The sequence below is a fragment of the Globicephala melas genome, chromosome 13 (genome assembly GCF_963455315.2).
Source record: "Globicephala melas chromosome 13, mGloMel1.2, whole genome shotgun sequence".
In the NCBI taxonomy this organism is placed as follows: domain Eukaryota; kingdom Metazoa; phylum Chordata; class Mammalia; order Artiodactyla; family Delphinidae; genus Globicephala; species Globicephala melas.
In genome coordinates, this window is record NC_083326.1 from 26,534,048 (window position 1) to 26,555,167 (window position 21,120).

A 21,120-nucleotide genomic window follows, 5' to 3' on the forward strand; every position below is an offset into this window, starting at 1 on the left:
ATTCAATGACCTCTACGGGGTAAGTGATCTGTATGTTTCAGAATATTAAGATAAAGAAAGATAAAGGCTTAGCAACGGTTCCCAATGAAAGGAGCTTACGACCAAATGCATCATGAGACGCCGGACTGGTTCCTGGCCTGGGGGTGGGGCGTTTAAAGGACACCATTGGGACAATTTACACAGTTTGAATATAGGCTATGGATTAGATAATAGTATTGTTTCAATCTTCTGGTTTTGATAATTGTTCTATATTCACGTAAGAGAAAGTCCTTGTTCAGAAGACACATTCAAGTACTTAGGGGTAAAGGGACCCAGCGTTGACAAATTACTCTCAGATGGTTCAGAAAAAGTATTCATCTCTTCCCCTTTCTGTCTCGCTCTGTTTCTCTTTCTGTCATTCTCTCTCCTTCTCTCTTTCTTTCTCCTGAGTGGTAAAGCAAATTGTAGCAAAATTTAAGGTGGCAAATCTGGGTAAATAATACATGAATTTTCCTTGTATTATTTTTGCAAATTCTCTATAAGTTAACTTCACACATATCAAAATAAAACATTACAAATAGTCATATATACATTTGTAATGATTTCATTTGAGCGGCTCTGTTGCCAAAGCCAATGACTTCTAAATTTTTACTGTTTTAAACCTGCTGCTTTGACACCATCCAGCCCTTTCTTTCCTGACAATATAGTTCACTTCAGCTTAAGGATTACTCTGCCTTTCAGAATTCTTCTCATACTTTTTGAAAAAGCCTAATTTTATTCCTTTTTTCTCTTGGGTTCTTTCTCAGTTCTCCATCTCATGAACCAGACTTTCCTAAGACTCCATTCTAAACTCTGCTCTTCTCTACTTATGCACATTATCTTGGGCTGTGATACCAATCATGTAGCTTCAAGGATTACCTGACTAATGAACAGAGGGAAACGGGGGGACCAGTTTTGATCTGTGAATTAACGAATTTTGAAGTGCTTCAAAATAAATTACAATTTGCTCTAAATCATCCAAAAATATTTACATGTTAAAAAAAAACTGTGTGCAGATCTCACACTGTGAATGGTAAATTCCTTCTCCTTCCCTTTCCCATCTTCTTCAGCCCTTTCCCTGCTTTATCTGTTGGCATGTGACCATCCTGATTGTACCTCCTGCAGCAGATGAAAAGGGGTCTTAGTTTATTTGAAGTGTGTAAAGTCATTCTGCTAATAAGGAACAAGTACCTGTAGTAGTTGTCACAAAAAGCACCAGTGCTGAATATTAACAGTTTGTAGCAAAGATATTTTAGAGATTGTCATTGAGGAAACTGTCCAGCCCTTCAGGCTCTCCTATGCTCTCTGATACCGTTCTTCTGGTTCTAGATCGTTGACGCCACAAATATTTATTGTGTCCTGCTCATGTGCTCTAGGCTCTGGGACTCAGCTGGGAAGAAATCAGAAAAATATCCCACCCTCATGGAACTTGTATTTAATAAGAGAGTCAAACAATACATTTAAAAAGTCAAATAAAGGATATGTTAGATAGTGGTAAGCACCAGGGAGAAAAAGAAAGCAGGAAAGAGGCAGCCAAAGCGTTGCCAAAGAAGGAGGTGACATTTCAGAGCAGTGCGTTGAAACGTGAAGATGAAGAGAAGTCTTTCTGGGAGAGAAGGTCTCGGGGAGGGAAGAGCACGGCCCCAGGATCCACGCAGAAGCTTGCCTGGTGTGTTTATACGACAGCGAGGAGACGGGCACGGGAAATGCGGAGACGGTGAGAGCAGAGACGTGAAGGGTGAGAGGCGAGATCACGACGCACTCGGGGGTCACAGAAGGCGCTGGCCGTTCCTGTGAATGAGAGCGAAGATGTCGGAGATTTCTGAGCCGAGGAAAGACGTGACCTGTCTTATGACTGGCTCACTCTGGACACTGTTGAAAGTAAACAAGAGAAGTTCACGACGGGCGGGAAGCAGGAATAGTGCCAGGATAATGACCCAGGCCGAGATGTTGGGGGCTTGGAGCGGGATGGGAGTAATGGAAGAAACGGTTAGGCTCTGAGCATACTCGGAAGGAAGAAAAAACAGGATTCGCTGGTTGGTCCCATGTGCGTTGGGAGCTAAAGAGAGCAGCCCAGGTGTTTGGTCTGAGTAACTGGGAGAATGGAGTTACCATTAACCACGGGGTGGGGGAGGAGGGGAGCTGAGAGAGGGTCTCGGGAGCTCGGTCCAGATGTGTTCAGTTTCAGACTCCTGTTAAATAAGCACGTGGCAATATCAAGGCAATGGTTGGAGTTAAGGCTGGGGTTCAGGGCAGGCTTTTGGGCTGAAGATACAAATTTAAGAGTGATCAACATGGAGATGGTTTTTAAAGACGTGAGGCTTGTAGGAGATGCTGAGAGGGTCAAAGGTTGAGCCCTAGACATGCCAACAGAGGGCATGAGTCCCACCTACCAGCAGTGTTCACCATGACAGTCAGAGGAGAGCTTTGGGGGAGCAGGAGAACTTGAGGCACTGTCTTTCTGAGATGGGCTCCATCCTAACTGCAGGCACCCAGAGAAGACTTTGCAAAATCTCCTATCACAAGGATCCCCTTTAAATAGGTTGGAGTCAAAAATGAATGATAGGCTAATTCCTATGCGCCCACTTGGACATTTCTAAAGGGGGGGGTACATCTTGGGCACGTGGAAGCGTTCACGAGAGAGGGGGTGGCATTTGTGTTGTCAACAAGGAAACCCCTTAATGGTCTACAGTTTCCAAACAGGGTCTCCTCAGGGGTCACAGAGGCAAACGCCAGTGCCTGGAGGCCATCATCCCAGGCATCTGAGCTGAACAGGGCAGGGTCCCCCGAGGGTTCTCCAAGTTTGAAAATAACTCGAGTTGGCCAGTTCTTTGACTCTAGAGTTGCGTTTTTGAGAGGTGTTGGCTCGCAGTTTTCACATGTGAATATCCATCTGCAGAAGCTCACCTGTCTCCCTTGCAAAAGGAAGCAAATACATGCAGATCCAAGATGCAATGTGAGGTACTGAGCAGATTAAGTTAAAAAATGCTTCCTGACACTCTAGAGGCCCCGATGCTAGACGTATTTCCCATCTAACTAGGTATTTGTGCTTAGTTATTAGGAAAAATGTGCTTAGCATTTAGTTCACCTTTAGTGTCACCTTCATTCTGTCCCCGTTGAACTAGGCTAGTAGTTTTCTCCTCGGGAAGAGAAGAAGCTGAGCAAGGAGGGAGAGAGAAATTCAGGGCTGAGCACCGTGGCGGATTGATAACATCAGGTCCGGAGCCACAGAGAGGCCTTGCTCACATGCTAAATGGGAGAGGGGTGATGCGTGGTCCCCTGGACTTTGTCTAGAAGAACGTCGACGTTGTATGGATCTACTGGCTCTCAGGAAGGACCGCATTCTAGTCCTTTTCCTCCATCATAAGATGGACTCACATGAAAACCCAGCCGCCCAGCCCAGGACAAAACACTCTCGGTCAGTTCTGTTCTCTGACTAGGATGCGTGGGTTTTGCTTTCCATTTCTGGAACTTCCCCTTGAATGATGACCTCGATCAATTTAGAGGAAGGTTAGCTTCCTTTTTTTGGGAGGGCTGGGTGGGCCATGCTGCGCGATACGTGGGATCTTAGTTCCCTGACCAGGGATCGAACCCACATCCCCTGCGTAGGAAGCACGGAGCCTTAACCAATGGGCCGCCAGGGAAGTCTCCAAGGATAGTCTCCTTGGTTCTTGCTGACGAGGCTAATTCTTTCCACCCAATTCCAAGGCCAGTTAGCTTTGATCTGTTGGAAGGGTGATGACAACACTCTCTTCAAGCGTTTTGAACCTTGTGGGGCATTGGTCACAGGGAGGGCCGGAGAGAATAGTGAGACACCCCTTCATCCCTTTATCCCTCTGCCATCCTAGGGAAACGCCTTGCCCTGGACTCTTACATGGGCAGCATCACCTCCAGAAGAAGTGGCCCATTTATTTTGAAGAAAGTTCTATTGGAACTTCTTGGAAACCATTCTGCTGGGGGACTAATGGAGTTGGCGACAGCACCAACGCTGACAGAGGTCTTACACCAGGGCCGTTTTTAAGGACGTTAATCACTCTTTCAGAGAGGTTATCCTAGATGTGCCTGTTGGTTTAACTTTCTATGCATCTCTTCCACTTATCCTGAAGATTTATCCAACCAGGAGGCAAATCCCTTCACAGTTCTGTGCCTTTCTAAGTCATTCAAAAAGCAGCCTTGGCAAGAGACTTAGTTGAAATCATCATTCCCCCCAAACTGTAGACTCTCAAGGTAGGATGAGCCAATGAGTGACAGACAGAACTGGGTAAGAGCTAGATTGCGTGGCTCATTACACGTGGGGGCTGAGCGGACCCGAGGCAGGAGACTGGGAGGGAAGAGCCTCAGAATCGTACTGTTTCCAGCAACCCTCCTTCTCATTTTTTTTTTTTTTTTTTTTTTTTTGCGTGTGTTTCTAATCTCAGGACATTTTCTGGTCTCTGGCCTCTTCATAGCCATAGGTGTTCAGAAGTGTGAAGCAGAGAGTTCTAAAGGCATTCAAGTCACCACCATAAATCTTGAGTGATTTTAGACAGATATATAGTACTCCTAAATGATGACATTTTCCCGGAAGATCGGTAAGACATTGCTTAGTGATATGTGGCCGGGCGGTTGTTTCTGTGCGGCAAACCTGAGGGACAATATCGAGCTAGCCCAGTATTTTAGACCTGTTACTGGCCATATGTTTTGTTTTTCATCTGCCAAAAATGCAGCTAAAGAGACTGGTCACACAGAAAATTGGTCTGCTTTATACCAGATCTGGCTGGGAAAGGCTCCGGGATTTTTGTTTTGTTTTGTTTTTGCGGTACGCGGGCCTCTCACTGCTGTGGCCTCTCCCGTTGCGGAGCACAGGCTCCGGACGCACAGGCTCAGCAGCCATGGCTCACGGGCCCAGCCGCTCCGCGGCATGTGGGATCTTCCCGGACCGGGGCATGAACGCGCGTCCCCTGCAACGGCAGGCAGACTCTCAACCGCTGCGCCACCAGGGAAGCCCGGGCTCCGGGATTTTTGATTTGCCATCAGAGCAAAAGGCTGGTGCGGGACCTGGTGTGTGGGGTTGGTGGTGAGGGGAAGAAGCCCAGTGTCTGAGAACTGGGTGACGGCATCTGAGAATGGTTCCGAGCATTTAAAACAGTTATTTGGGGGGAGGAGTGGCTGGATTTATTCCCAAAGACTGTTTTGTACATTAACTAAACTTGTGATTTTATTTTTTTAAAGGGGAAGATTGATGGATTGCTTTTTTTAACATTTTCTTTCATATTGGAGTAGAGTTGATTTACAATGTCTTCTTGGTTTCAAGTGTACAGCAAAGTGATTCAGTTATACATATACATGCACCTATTCTTCTTCGGGTTGTTTTCCCATACAGGTTATTACAGAATATTGAGTCGAGCTCCCTGTGCTGTACAGTAGGTCCTTGTGGATTATCTATTTTATATATACTAGTTTGTATATATTAATCTCAAACTCTTAATTTATCCCCCCTCCTGCCCCAAGTTTCCCCTTTTGTAATTTTAATCACTGATAGAAAACAAAACAATGCAAAAACGTACAATACAAAGCTAGGACATACCCAGCCGGGCAGGCCTTTCCTCTGGATCCCCAGAGGCCTTCGCAGGTGAGCGCGGGTTTGGGCAGCAGGTGGACAGGCTCGCTGCAGCTTATAGGCCAACTCGGCAGCCACTGAAACTCCGGTGTGATAGGTGAGCTCGTTAAAATCATGCATGCGTCTGGCTTCCAGGGCTAATTATAAAAAGGCTAGGAGAGGGGGCTTCCCTGGTGGCGCAGCGGTTGAGAGTCCGCCTGCCGATGCAGGGGACGGGGGTTCGTGCCCCGGTCCGGGAAGGCTGGGCCTGTGAGCCATGGTCGCTGAGCCTGCGCGTCCGGAGCCTGTGCTCTGCAGCGGGAGAGGCCACGGCAGTGAGAGGCCCGCGTACCGCAAAAATAAAAAAGGCTAGGAGAGGAGGGACAGTCTCCTGGCTGCACCGATGGAGATGAAAAGGAAAGAATGTTTCCTCCCGTCCACAGAGCGCCGGCAGGGCGTGCGTTCCTCATCACAGCCTCCCAAGACTGCACCCGGCACAGCACATCTGGAAAAGCTGCTCTGGGGCAGATTACACCACTCACGACCTCACATGGACCTTCAGATACAGCCTTCTGGAAACCAGGAGGCTTGGAGCTGACGTGCACGTTGTTGAAAGGTTCTGATCAGTGGCGGAGGCCTCCAGAATTAAGGATGGTGTTTATAAAACCACAGTCGTATGGAACGCCTCCAGGCTTTCTTGCGGTGAGTTACCTGCTTTTGCAATTTGGTAACCAGCTCTTCCACTGACGCGGTGGCCCCTGCGTAGACAGGACTCACCCTATGAAACCACCATCCAGAACAAATCCAGGAGGGAACTTGTCAGGAGTAAATGATGTCATACCCCCCAAATGGAAAAAGTGATCTTCCGGGAAAGCCACGTAGCACAAGCTTCCCAAATCGTCATGGTATCCTGGTGTACGTCCTGAATTCAGACATCAGTGCAGTTGGAGTTGTTGTATGCAACTTTGTCCGCACTGATTGTTTTATTCTCTTCAACAGAGTGATTTGCCAAAGGGAAAAACTGGGTCATTGTAACGATCCACTTCCCCGGAGTATGAAATAACACAAAAGTGCATGTTCTTAGATTACGTGGAACTGCGTGGGGAGTCCAGCTAAGTCTCCAGAGCGGGACCAGAAATGGAGGGGTGGAGGGCAGTGAGGAGGGGTCTCTGAGGATGTGCATGAAAATATCTCTTTTGTCAGAGATGATCGCCAACTTCTAAAATGTGCTTCTAACTGTGCAAACAAACAAATATATCCACAGTTACCTACCCCAAATTGGAATGAATTAAGAAAAAAGAAAAAAGTTCTATCGTGAGCTTTTTGCATGGTAGAAATACGGATGATCGTTGATCGTTTTCTTTTCTCCTTTTCTGCTTTTTCCAAACTTTCCTTAATGAATACAGAGTCCTTTCACAGTTAAAAGAACACCTTATATTAAAAAATCAAATTATTCTAGAGCTCAAGACCTGGAAATACATTTCTTATCATGACCTTGTGTCTTTTAAATATTGAATGAGTTAACACATATAAAACGCTTGCAATCGTGCTGAGAACTGGGTGACGGCATCTGAGAATGGTTCCGAGCATTTAAAACAGTTATTTGGGGGGAGGAGTGGCTGGATTTATTCCCAAAGACTGTTTTGTACATTAACTAAACTTGTGATTTTATTTTTTTAAAGGGGAAGATTGATGGATTGCTTTTTTTAACATTTTCTTTCATATTGGAGTAGAGTTGATTTACAATGTCTTCTTGGTTTCAGGTGTACAGCAAAGTGATTCAGTTATACATATACATGCACCTATTCTTCTTCGGGTTGTTTTCCCATACAGGTTATTACAGAATATTGAGTCGAGCTCCCTGTGCTGTACAGTAGGTCCTTGTGGATTATCTATTTTATATATACTAGTTTGTATATATTAATCTCAAACTCTTAATTTATCCCCCCTCCTGCCCCAAGTTTCCCCTTTTGTAATTTTAATCACTGATAGAAAACAAAACAATGCAAAAACGTACAATACAAAGCTAGGACATACCCAGCCGGGCAGGCCTTTCCTCTGGATCCCCAGAGGCCTTCGCAGGTGAGCGCGGGTTTGGGCAGCAGGTGGACAGGCTCGCTGCAGCTTATAGGCCAACTCGGCAGCCACTGAAACTCCGGTGTGATGTTAGCAACTATTGTTATTGTGATTATTATTATACATAAATGATATGTAATTCATATCCATAATGGTTAAAGAAGTAAAAATGTCTCAGAAGTCCTGGCTTAATATCGTCCAATAACAAATGACTTATGAAAAATCTTACATGTAAACGTAGAAATATCAGACATCAAGATTTTTCCATCAGCTCCCTCCAGTGATGGTTCTGCCACACTTTCCAGTGCCAGGCTTGAATCTGCCCTGGGCCACCTCAAGACCCAGAGACTAGCACTGAACCTACGGTGTCTATGACCAGTCAGTCCATACTTTCCCCAAGTTAATTTGCTTTAACTAGACATTAATAATAATAATCGAAGGGGTTCATCCCTTCCATAGGAATCAAGGCAGTGAACTGAAGCGTGATATTGTCTAACTCTTTGAGGCCGAGGGTTGCTTTGTGGTGTCATGTAAATTGTGTATCTACTTTCTATTTCAAAGGTATGAGGAGAAAGAAGGTCATCCTACCTCTTACATCCTATAATCTGGTGAACACAGGATTAGTTCTTACCATAGAAATTGATAATTGTAGAATTAAATACAGTTCCCAGGAAAGTCAAACCCCTACGCACATCAAAGGTTCACAGAAGTTTTCCTACAATTTAGCTGTGTAGCACATGAGTTTTCTGAATCTCCATTCAGCTGTTTCAAATGCTGGCTTTAAAGGGTCCCCTGAGTCCTATAGAACACCCGTGATTATAAAAATATTTAAAGCCACAGAAAGAATATATAGCTGTGCAGACACATGTGTTGATTTACTGTGTACCGTGGTTTGATGCACACTGGAAGGTGAGGTTTCAGGCTGACAAAACCTCAAAGTAGCAGGCTTCAATCCATATATTACAGTACCAGCCCCAGAAAGGGAGCAGGGCCTAAAACAAGATGATAATGTAGGGTTTCTGAAAACTCCTCTACATAAGCAGGAGACAACATAAAAAGTTACATGACTATTTATGTGACATGAAGTCATATTCATAGTGATATGACCACATAAATAGTACTGTGAATTTTTGGAATATGGAAATTAAAGAAAAATATTTCAAACCTAAACCATATATTATGAAAAGTAACAAATCTTCCCAAATGTCATTATAAAAAAGGATGACGTGGGAAAAGGGACAAGTTTCTAGAAATATCTATGAATTTTCTTTCTTGATGAAAATTTCATTTTCTTAAAATAGCTCAAGATTTTATATATAGTAAATGTATCAAGAAAAGAGATAGCTTAGGGTTTGGGGGGGATGTTTTCTATAATTTTAGTGCTCATGTTGAAATATTACAAAATACATGTGTTCGTTCACTTGCTGCTTTCTGTATGGAATCCTGGGCTAGAAAGCCCTCCTTGCGTCTCCTCCACCTATGTCTCACCTTTGCTCACTGATCCCCAGCCACCCTGGGCTTCCTTCTGTTTCCCACGCTTGTCAATCCTGTCTGGTTGGGACGTTGCACTTCCTGTCTCTTTATCTGGAATGTTCTGAGCTCAGATTTCCCCAGATCAGACCCCTCTTCCCCTCAGAGCAGTCTAGCCTTTCCCTGTACCACCCTGGACTTTCCTCTTTAAGGGGCAACCAGCAGGAACCTCTTTCTACATGATTGCAAGGTAACCCCAGTGCCTTTTTCAAATCAGTTTTCTTCCAATAAGAAGATACTGAGGTCCATGAGGACAGAGAGAAGGACAAAGAGAAAGACACGAGAAGCTGTATGATGTTTGAATTAATTTATAATAACCTAAGCACGGCGCTACAGACGTAGACGGTACATGGTACGTGAGTGGGTCATGAGTCAACAAATTAATGAAGTTATAAAATAAATGAATGAACATGTTCAGCTGATATGAAATACAAGGATTGCATTGTGGGGAGTCCCTAATAGGTTTTTCTTATGAAAAATCAATCATGAATGGCCAAAATAGAATATGTACAGAATAGAAACTAAAGATCTATTTGATGAGATATAACTGTGTCTTTAACATTCCTATCACCATATTTAAAGCCTTCAGAAAGCTTGAATTTGTAAACACTGATTACAAATGGATATTATACGTATCTACTGGCAGTGTTCAAAAAGTGTAGGAGGTTAATTATTGATACATTACACAGAGTTCGATATTTTCATTACGAGTATCATACCTGGTTGGCTATAAGTGGGAACAGTATAAAATCAATCCACTGTTAACTATTCGTGAACTAGTGCACTTAAAGATTTGAATATCTGGCTATGCTATACAAAGACTAAGTGGTTTTGAAACATTAAAAGAAGTTTTCTTTCCCACAGCCATTGCTGGATTGTTAAAGTTTGTGGAGAAGAGGTTATGAATTGTCACATGTATTTAAACCAGTTTATACCATTTTTCCTTATCATTATAAGTAGATTATTTAATAAAATATCGTGAATCAAAGTTACTCTTTCTATGAAAAATAAATTGAATTTTTAAAAAAGACAATAAAGTTGAGAAGAAATTGCTGATAACTGAAGTGTGGACAGGAAAGCTACTCATTTTTGGAAAAAGAATCTCAAAAGTACAAGATTCTGCACTTCAATTGCTCCACAAATTTTCTCCTTCTCTTTCCACTTGAAAGTAATGTTAGAAGAAAACAAAGGATGAACTGGGGTGTGGTTCATGCAAAACAAACAAAAACTGATGATGAATCTAACCTCAAAAAGGGTCTTGGCCTCATTGGTGAATGAGTTTAGGCTTATAAGGTTTGGTTAAAATAAAGAAATTTAAGTTACATGATACTTTTAATGATTTGCCTTGTCAATGTCTCTGATAAGAGGACTTCAACTGTACTTCAACAGAAATAGACAATCAAAAAATATTTGAGCTTGTCTTCTCATGAATAAATATGCAAAGCTTTTTTGTTGTTAACTAGAACAGGAAAGAACAATTTATCAGAGCTTTTATATTTTATGCTACTCAGTTATTAAGGCTAACCATTTGTTCAAGTTGTTTTACTTTAATAAAGTCTCCAATGATAAAGATGAAAAAAAATGAATTGGAACAAGTTCCTTGAAAAAAATCCAATTGACATCCAATTACCTTATTAGCTTGACAGGATACGAACTGGCAAGGACGATACCTTACAAAATTCTAAGGAAAGAAAACTTGAACCTAAAATTCCAGCAAAAGCAGTGATTAAGCATGAGAATAAAAAAGAAAACAAAACAAACAAACAAAAAAACTCCCCAGTTATAAAAGGCTTGGAATGTTTACTTTATCTAGAAAAGTCAGTCTGGGAAAACCCCTCCCAAAACTGGATGTGGAGGGGTAGAGGAGAGCTGGATAGTAGGTGAGCACATCCATTTCCTCACCTTTCATTACAGGGGGAACCAGATAAAATCCACAGATCAGCACTTTATACACTTTTGGACTATTTGGTATTGTAATCATGTCTATGCATTATGTGTACAAAATATTTAATTTTATTAAAAAAGCGCTTCATAGTATAGTAATATCTTCAAGTCATATGGTGCCTTACGGTTTACAAAGAAATTACACCTACGCTGTAAAACTTTCCCATAGCTTTTCCTAATCCATCATTCCAAGAGCTGAATAAAGCAGAAAAAACAGTAAGATTGTTCATAAGAGAACTACAAACTTTAGGACCCTATTTTAAAATGTCTTTTTAAGGAAATACTGTTTTGAAAACGTATGTAAAGACATTTAAAATTCTTCAACTTTATATTTCAATTTACTAACAATTTTAAAGCCAACTTTAAGAAAAAGAACACTTTTAAAATTATGAAAGCTTAATTAGGCACCAAAGTCAATCTTTATTTAGGATTAGAAAAGAAATCACAAAATTTTACAGATTTAGGGACTTCCCTGGTGGCGCCGTGGTTAAGAATCTGCCTGCCAATGCAGGGGACACGGGTTCGATCCCCGGTCTGAGAAGATCCCACATGCCTCGGAGCAACTAAGCCCGTGCACCACAACTACTGAGCCCGCACGCCACAACTACTGAAGCTCGTGCACCTAGAGCCTGTGCTCCGCAACAAGAGAAGCCACCGCAATGAGAAGCCCACGCACCGCGATGAAGAGTAACCCTCGTTCACTGCAGCTAGAGAAAGCCTGCGCGCAGCAACGAAGACCCAACACAGCCAAAAATTAAAAAAAGGATAAGGCTTTTTGATGAAACAATTAAAAAAATTTACAGATTTATAAAAGCTTGCAAATAACACAGAATCCAAAATATGCACTAAAATTACATCGTATTTTACTAACCAGCTGCCTAATTCTTTTTTCCTACTTTTTTACCTACTTAACTTTGATAGTCTCTTCACTGACAATAAATTTGTGATACCGTTTTCTATGAAAAGAATAGAAAGATATGTCTTTCCTCTGTGTGATGGTTTAAAATTTGTTGTTATTGATAGTTTAGAGAAATTTCTTTCAGGTTCACAACGTGTTATTGATATTTTAATACAAATTACTAGATTTGCTATCAAATTTGGGCAACCTCTATCGAGTTTGTGCTGTATATGAGCTGGAGGATTTGGAAGACTTTTTTGTTGATCAGCTTCTGGTTTCGCAAAGTTAAAACTTTGTTTCTTTTCCACTGTTGGACATGGATCCTCATTTCGCAGGGCTTGAAGACTATATAGCTTTGAGTTCCATTTTTAAGAATATACAATGATGAATACAAAATCAGGTACAGGGTCTGAGAAAGGGCTTATGCAAATGAAGAACTCAAAGATTAAGTTTTATTAACTTCATGGTAAATGCACCTTGCTGTCCTATCCAAATATCATCTGCTGGACCTGTATTAGCAACCAGAAGTAAGTGTATTTCTAGAAGCCCTCTTGACAGTAGGGCAGTTCACAATAACTTAACTATTCTTGGAAGTGACTGTGAGCTACATAAACATATCCCACTAATCCCAAAATAAACATATCCTCAGTTCAAATTCCCTTTGTGCAAATCTCCAAAATGCCTATGGCTACTCCATCACCTGATAAGCCTGACATCTGATATGAGGATGTGTCAGAGAGAAAGTAGGAATGGAAAGAGAAAACAGTCTTAATTGGTAGTATATACGCTTTTTTTTGGTTGTTGCAAATTTTACAAATATGATCATATGAACCCAGGTCTTGGGCTCCTCCGAGAGCTTTAGAAGAGGTCCATGCAAGTGAGGGGCCCAGAATTTAAGTGTCATTAACTTAACAGTAAATCTGCTTTTATTGAGGACATTAACAAGACATTTAAAAAGTTCTTAAACATAGCTCTATTATTAGAGGTTCTTACCATAGCTCTATTATTAGTGTCTATTTCTACATATATCTACTAAATTTTGATTGAATGTTAGACATTGTGTATAAAAATTGTTGAGACTGAATAAAATCATCTTCCTTTGGAGAGAGTTCACAGGATCCTCCTCTGGGTAGAAAGTCAGGGAAGGTTATTCTAATAAGTTAGGGGTTTCGGTGGAAACGTTGGAATTTTTACTAGGACTCTTCCTCTCTGGCAGGCTCTGAATAGCTATCTTTTCAGAATCTTGAAACTGCTTAAAATTCCCATTTGGTGTTAAGCAGCTTTCTGCGTAGCTTCTTAGCTCTTTGCCTTGTGAAGGCTAAGAATTCAGCAACTGAATGGGGATGAAGAAGAAATGATTCTTCTCTGAGTTTACTTTTTTTGCATAGCTCTGACTCTTAGAATTATAATAATGTTTCACATACCACCTCCTCCCATTAAATAAATAAATAAACAAATACATATTATTAACCAGGATAAAGGAGAAACCACAAATGGGATACAAACAGTAACTTATGAACCCAATGGATTATAAATGAAAAAGTAAACCACAGTGAATGGGATGGAGAAGAAAAGAACTAATGTAAATAACTTTGCAATATAATATTTTGACTTTATAATGTTAGGCTAAAGATAAAAAGAACTTCACAAAAACACCCCAGTTAGTAAATTTGCTTCTCCCAGGGGTATTAGTTAGAAACTCTGTAACTACTCTGTGCATCCTAGGTTTGAGCAAATAAGTATATATATTGCAGGTGATGGGAACCAGGTTTTCAACATCCAGCTTTCATCATCTACAGAAAGAAAGAGAGAGAGAAGTGAGAGAAAAAGTTACAATTAAGGAAATAGGAAGACAAAAATGGAATGTTTGGTTTTTGATTTGGAATTCGAGGCATGAACTTGTGGTTTAAAATATATACAGCTAGATAACAGAGAGATCAACTCGATGCTTTGTGACACCTAGAGGGGTGGGATAGGGACGGTGGGAGGGAGGCTCAAGAGGGAGGGGATATGGGGATGCATGTATACATATAGCTGATTCACTTTGTTGTACAGCAGAAACCAACACGACATTGTAAAGCAATTATACCCCAATAAAGATGTGACAAAAAGATAATAGATGTTTAACTATAAAAAAAAATATATATATAGCTAGATAGATATAGAAACAAATATAGATGTGTACATATATGTATATGTGTGTTAGTACATACACATATATTTCCTAGCTCTGTCTGCTGAGAGGGCTCAGGAGAAATTATATCTCACAGCAATGAACTTACAAAGCCCAGATATTGTTTTCTAAATACCATTTGCAATAAAATGTGCCATGGCTTAGAAAAGTGAAGGAATCCAGAGGTGGGGCAGGGAAAACGCCACATGAGCCTGGGACATCTTGTGGATCTGGAAAATAATAAAGATCTTGAAAAATGGTGGCAACACGCCAGTAGGGCACAGTAACTGACATGCAAAAACTCCCAATGGCTAAAGCTAGAATAATTTGAGCAACAAAATAAAAAAATGATGTATTAGATTATAACCCATAGAATAAAATAAATATTGATTAGTCTATGCTGTATAACAATGAATAAATGGGAGAGAAGTGACAAATCTTCCCTACAGAATAATTCAAATTAATAAATGTAGAAGAAATGAGGAAAATACAAAATCACTGATAGGCGAACCCCACGGTGTTAATTAATGTGGGGAGGACCTACTGATAGACACTGAACTCAGTGGGCAACAGTTGTAAAAAAACCCAGAATATTTGCAGATACTCCAAGGCTCTTCCCAAGGTATTGACCAATGACAAAGGAGAAATTGTCATTTTACAGTGGAGAAATATGGTAGACAGCACCCTATACAATGATAAAGGTTAACACCCCAGGTAATACGAGATTCTGGCATGATATTCCCCCTGAAAAGATGCACTGAGAAGGACACTACATCACTTCTGCGGTATTCTTGCCCCAAATCATAACCTCACTCTAATCATAAGCAAACACCAGACAAATGAAATCAAGAGACATTCTACAAATGAACTGACCAGGTCTCATCAAACAAATCAATGGTTTGAAAGACAAAGTCTGGGGAAGCATCACCAAGGGAAGTTGTTTAGGGAGAAACAGCAAATAAACACATGTGAATTCCTGGACTGGAATCTGGAACAGAAAAATGGACATCGGGGGAAATCTGTATAAGATATGTATTTTAGTTAATAGGTATACACCACTGTTAGCTTCCTGGTTTTGACAACAGCAAAATGCTTAAATAAGTTGCTCATGTTGGAGCAGTCCTTTTCAACCAAGGACGATCTTTCTCCCAGGGGACATTTAGCAATGCCTGTGGACACTTTAATTCTCACGACTGGCATCTAGTGGGTAGAGGCCATGGCTGCTGCTGCAGAGGCTGGGGTCAGGGTATATGGGAACTCTCCACACTATTTTTTCAACTTTTCTGTGAGTCTAAATTATTTAAAAATTAAAAGTTAATGTTTTTTAAAAACAGAATTTAGTAAATGCCTTGAGGGGAAATCCTCCAGATGTTGGGCATTTTACTCTGAATCTTCGTTGGAAGTACCAGGGTCCAATTATTCTCTCTCCAGCATTGTGAGATGACCCAGTAAGACGGTGAGTTTTCTGCTGGATTCTCTGAATTTTAGCCACAGCCTTCTGCTTGGATTCTCAGCCCCCTGCTTGACACCAATAATTGGTATATGCAGCTTTCACTGAGAATCTCTCCTCCCCAGGGTCTTGGCCCCTCAAGTCCTAGTAGCTTTGGTAAGTCCTATAAGCATTAAAAAAAAATTAATCCAGATTTCCTATTTGTTCCCAGTGGGATCATTGGTCTTCCACAAGCTACTCAATCACAGCTGAAGTAGACCTCCCACCGCCATCTTATTTAACAGCTTTTTTGAGGTATAACTTATGTACCATCAAATTCACTTTTTTAAGTATACAAATCAACAACTTTTGTATATTTACCTAATTATGAAACTATCGCCATGATCCAGCTTTAAAATATTTCTTCACCCCAGTAAATTTTTTCATGCCCTTTTACAGTTACTCTCCATTTCTGCTTCAGCCCCAGAACACCATTAATTTACTTTCAGTCTCTATAGATTTGCCTTTTCTAGACTTTTCACATAAATGCAATCATACGATAAGTGGTCTTTTGTGACTTGGTTCTTTCACTTAGCATGTTTTTGAGGTTCACCCACGTTGCCGCGTGGAACAGTATGCTGTTTCTTGCTATTTCCAAACAGTGTTTGTTGTATAGATGTATGGCATTCTGTTTATCCGTTCATCAGTTGGTGGATGTTTGGATTGCTTCCACTGTTTGCTTATGAATAATAACGCTGTTATGAACACTTGTGTACAAGTCTTTGTGTGAACATATGTTTTCATTTTCCTTGAGTAGATACCTGAGAATGGGATTACTGTGTCGTATGATAAATTGACGTCAAACTTTTTTGGGGACTGCTGAACTGTCTTCCAAAATGGCTGTGCCGTTTTACATTTATACCAGCAATGCATAAATGTACTGATTTCTCCATATTCTCACCAAAATTTAGTGTTGTCTGACATTTTGATTATAGCAATCCTAGTGAGTGTGAAGTGGTAGCTCATTGTAGTTAGAATTTATATTTACCTAATGATTAATAGTATTAAACATCTTTTCATCAGTACTTACTGACCATTTTGTATATCTTCTTGGGAAAAATTTTCAACTGGGCTATTTATCTTCATAGTATTGAGTTGTAAGAGTTCTTTATATACTCGGGATACAAATCTTTTTTAGGACGTATAATTTGTAAATATTTTCTCCCAATCTGTGTGTTGCCTTTTTACTTCATTAATGGTATATTTCGAAATGAAAAGGTTTTAATTTTGATTAAGATCAGTTTATCAGCTTTCTCTTTTATCATTTATGCTTTTGGTGTTTTATCTAAGAATTCTTAGCCTAACCCAGTGTCACAAAGATTTACTTATATTTTTCAAAAAAAATTTATATCCTTAGGTCTTACATTTAGGCCTTCATCCATTTTGAATTAATTTTTGTGTATGGTGTGAGGGAAGGGTATAGCTAAATCAGTTTTTCTCCCCACGTAGATATTCAATAGTCCCAGTACCATTTATTGAAAGGTCCATCATTTCCTCCATTGACTTGCCTCCATTGACTTTTCAAGTTGGATTTTCACTTTCATTTTATTTTCTAATTTGATGTCCCTTGCATAAAAAGGACATTTACTGATTTTTATTTTAACTTGTATTCAGTCATTTTGCTGAGCCATTTAGTTTGATTCCTTTTTTTAACATATAGTAAAAATCATCTGCAACAAATGATAATTTCACGTATTCCTTCCCAATGATTTTCTTCAGAATATGTTTCTAGTGCATTGATTTAGAATTCCAAAGTGATATTAAAAAATGAATTTAGTTATCCTTATCATATTCTTACCTTCACTGGAATACTTCAAGTGTTTCATCATTTAGTATAAAATGTTTGCTGTGAGTTTTGGAAGATATATTCCCCAGCCTGTTTGAGAACTTTCTGTCTTAATTTATGATACATTATTAAAAAACAGGAACAGCTGTTAAATTCTATTCAGTCTCTCTCTGTCTCTCTCTCTCGTTTTTTTTTTTTTTTTTTTTTTGCGTCTGATGAAATGCTTATGTGAAATTTCTTCTTTTTAATAATTAATGCACTAAATCATGTTAACAGACTTCCTAGATTTGAATTGTAGTGTGGAATAAACCCACGTCTTCATAGTGTGTTATCCTCATTTATTTTGCTGGATTCACTATACTTAGAATTTCTTTAACCTACATCAATAAGTGAGGGGAAACTATATTTTTCAGTTTTTCCTATGTTTATCTGGTTTTGTTTTTAGATTTAGTTTCACAGATTTGTCTGGGAGGTTCTCCATAGTTTTCTATGGTATAAGATAGTTTAACTGATGGAAAGAATTATGTGTCTCCTGAAAGCCGATAAATAATTCTGTGCCTGAAAACTTTTTATGGTGAAAATGAGAAGCTTTTAAATTCCTTTAAAAATTGCTAGTATAATAGTTTTGTTTGTTTGTTTTGTTCTTTTGTTTTTTTACCATCTCTTCCCTTGGTGGATAATTTTGGTAACACGTTTCCTTAAAAATAATCTATTTTGTTTGTTCTGTATGCTCAAATGATTGGCATGGTGCAGTGCATACTTAATTTTGTTATGATTTAAAAAATTATCTTTATTTGTTAACTTTCCTCTTTTTCCATTTCTGTTGCTGGTAATGTATTTTTATATTCTCTATTTTATTGTCGATTTTATTAGTCCTTTCAAAAAACTTCTGTTCTGCTTTCCACTAATTTCTGGTACTAATTATCTCCACTGTCTAACGCATGGTACTTGCTCCGAAGAAGTTCGTTGAAAAGCATGTTTTCAAAATGCAGAAAACAGTAGAAGCAGAAAAGCAGAAAAAGAGACTCTATATTTCTCAGACATTAATCCCTAAGTCACTTTCATGTCTGATCTTTTAATAAACAGTCAATTTTTTCCGTTTACTGAGTAGAATGTATTTTTACAATAAAATAAAATGTTGCATCCGTCTAGATGTTCAAATTGCCTTCGTTCTGAAAGATCCAGTGTCAGGTCATCGTTTACAAGTAGAGTTACTTGAAAAGCGTTCAGACTTCTGGAGAAACTCCTGAGGACTTCAGAATTTAAAAGCACACGAAGTGTGCTGCCCTCTTGAAGGCCCATCTGAAATGGAGTCGAGCGCGCTAATGGTTGGGGCCGCGTAGAAGCAGTGCCTCGCTTACTTCTTTGCCAAGTGAAAACTTAATTGTTTATTATTTCGTAGTCTCGTCCCCTCTTCATACACTCTTAGAACCCTCCCGTGGCTGCTCTTGGCTTTTCCTGGAAGAATGGCCTTTGCAGCTGTCGCCTGGCTGGGGGGAGGGGCGAGGGGGACCTCACAGCCCCCCTGCCCCGGGACTGGGGACATCACCGTGTCCTGTGCCCTTAGGACTGAGGTCAGGCCTCGCCTCGAATAGGTTTCGGCAAAATGTCTGCCAGCGAATCGTTTCCCCCGCTTTTGGAGATAGTAAGCAGTATTCCTTTGCTTTGTCTGCACTTCCGGGGGCAGAGGAGGTGTATCTGCAAAGGATGGCGTTGTGAGCTGAAGTCTGAAGCTGCCGCTGCAGACTTGAGACCAGGACGGCTTGCCCGGAAATTAGCAGGGTTCAGAGCCGCCCATCAACCAAACCCACCTCCGTGCTCATGCTCCAGCCACATTCTTTGCTTGGGGAAAAAAAAAAAAAAAAGACACCCTGGATCCATCACTTGAAGTAGCCACAATTAGGGGAATTTCGGGACTGCGTTATTCTGAATCCTTTGCTGTGATAGCGGAGGTGAGTATGGGGAGGGGCAGAGGTGGGGTTGAGTAGACCCTTCAGACACCCTCTCGTCTCCAGGGCAGGGAGTTCTCTTTAAAACACGTGTGAGGCTCCCCTGGAGCAATTTTCAGGTCCTTCTTTTCAAGGTCACACACACGCAGAAGCGACCCTGGCTCTAAGAACCCAGGCTCTGTGCAACTGGAACTTTCTGAGTCACGGTTTTGTTTTGTTGTGTTTTGCTTTCCTCCTGGGATTAGACAGAAGTTGGACATAAAAGGACTTTTTAAATCGGCCTGCCTTGGCCTCTCCCTGTGACATTTCTAGCTTAGTCATCGCCCTGCCCTTAGCAACACTCCGTGGTGCAGGCAGAAAGGTGCCTTTCGCTCCCACAAAAGCAAACAATCTTCTCCTAGGCAGGGATGCCACCACTGGATCATTTTCCCTCCCACCTCGGCCAATACAGAAATAAGGAACGGCATCCAGCGTGCTGCTACCCGGCGGGCGCTGGGCCTGCTGGGTTCCCAGGCCCCGGGGGGTGCTGGCTGGCTGGGTGGTGGCTTCCGCCATGGGGCCTGGCCGCCCACAGCTGTGCGGCCCCGAGTGCAGGCCCAGCCCATCCATCACTGGGGCCCCTCGGCCAGGAGCTTCCTGGCAGACAGGACAACCTCCCAGCCCGGGGCCTGGTTCTAGACAACCCCTCCCGCGCACCCAACGCTATCAGTCAACTTCTGGGTGAACTCCGTTTCACCTCCTGACCTCCCATTCACCCCGGACAGACATGAAAGTGTGAACCGGGCCTCTGAGGGGCGAAGAGGCCTCTTAACCCACCCGGCTCCTTCCATCCACGCATCAAACACCCGGCCTCACCCCTCCTGCTGCCATGTGTCTCGACGCGTGTGCATGAGGCTAGCAGGCAGCTGCCCACCTGAATAAACGGGCCCTGGGCGGGCAGAGGGATGCAGGACAGCCGGAGGGATGCAGGGCGGCCAGTCGGACGCCGAGCAGCTGGCAGGATGCAGGGCAGCCCGGCAGAAGCGGCTCAGAACACATCAAACCAGAACACACAACAGAGCAGAACACGCTTGCCACCTGCCAAGTCTCACAGAGTTTTTGGGAAAGAAAACGGGCCCAGAGTGGCCAGAGTTTCTGGGGAGGAAGCCCATGGGTAGCTCCCCGCCAGGCCTTGGTGGGGTGGGGGGAGAGGCCGGAGGCCCCTTTGGAGGAGAGATCCATTCTGCCCCAGCGGGTGGTGACCCGGCCTTTGGAGCTGTCCGGCTTGAGAGGTCTGAATGTCAGTGTGCTGAGAGATTAAATGACTTTTCCCTCTCTTCGAAAAGGCAGGTGTTAAAACGGAACAGTTCTTCCGAGACGGCCTCAGTGTCCCCTCCATGCGGAGGCCGTGGCTTCCCCTCCAGCTGGGAGCCCAGCTCTGCTCCGCCGCCTGGCTGTCCTTCCTCGCTCTCCAGAAAGCCAGTGGTTCCCGTGATCTCTCTGCCTCAGTCCTGCACTCAGGCACACGAGTGGCCAGGGGTGTCGTTAGTGGGCGTTGGGGGCCCCTAACCTCTAGTCCCTAAAGACCTGCTCCAAAGCCTGGTTTTGCGTGGCCTCCCGGAGTCGGAAACACTAAAGGTGGGTAGTTAGAGCTCGTGCTAAGAAATGCTTTCCTTCAGCGGTAAAGAGAACAAAGGAGA

General features: G+C 41.9%; 1 long non-coding RNA gene across 1 annotated transcript in view; it reads left to right on the forward strand.

The window, feature by feature from the left end:
- Nucleotides 1–20,719: 20,719 nt before the first annotated feature.
- The window catches only part of LOC115859216 (uncharacterized), a 32,172-nt gene continuing 31,771 nt past the window's right edge, over nucleotides 20,720–21,120 (forward strand). The window contains exon 1 of the long non-coding RNA XR_011376677.1: nucleotides 20,720–21,058. This is a non-coding gene — a long non-coding RNA (uncharacterized lncRNA). The remainder of the gene's footprint in view (nucleotides 21,059–21,120) is intronic.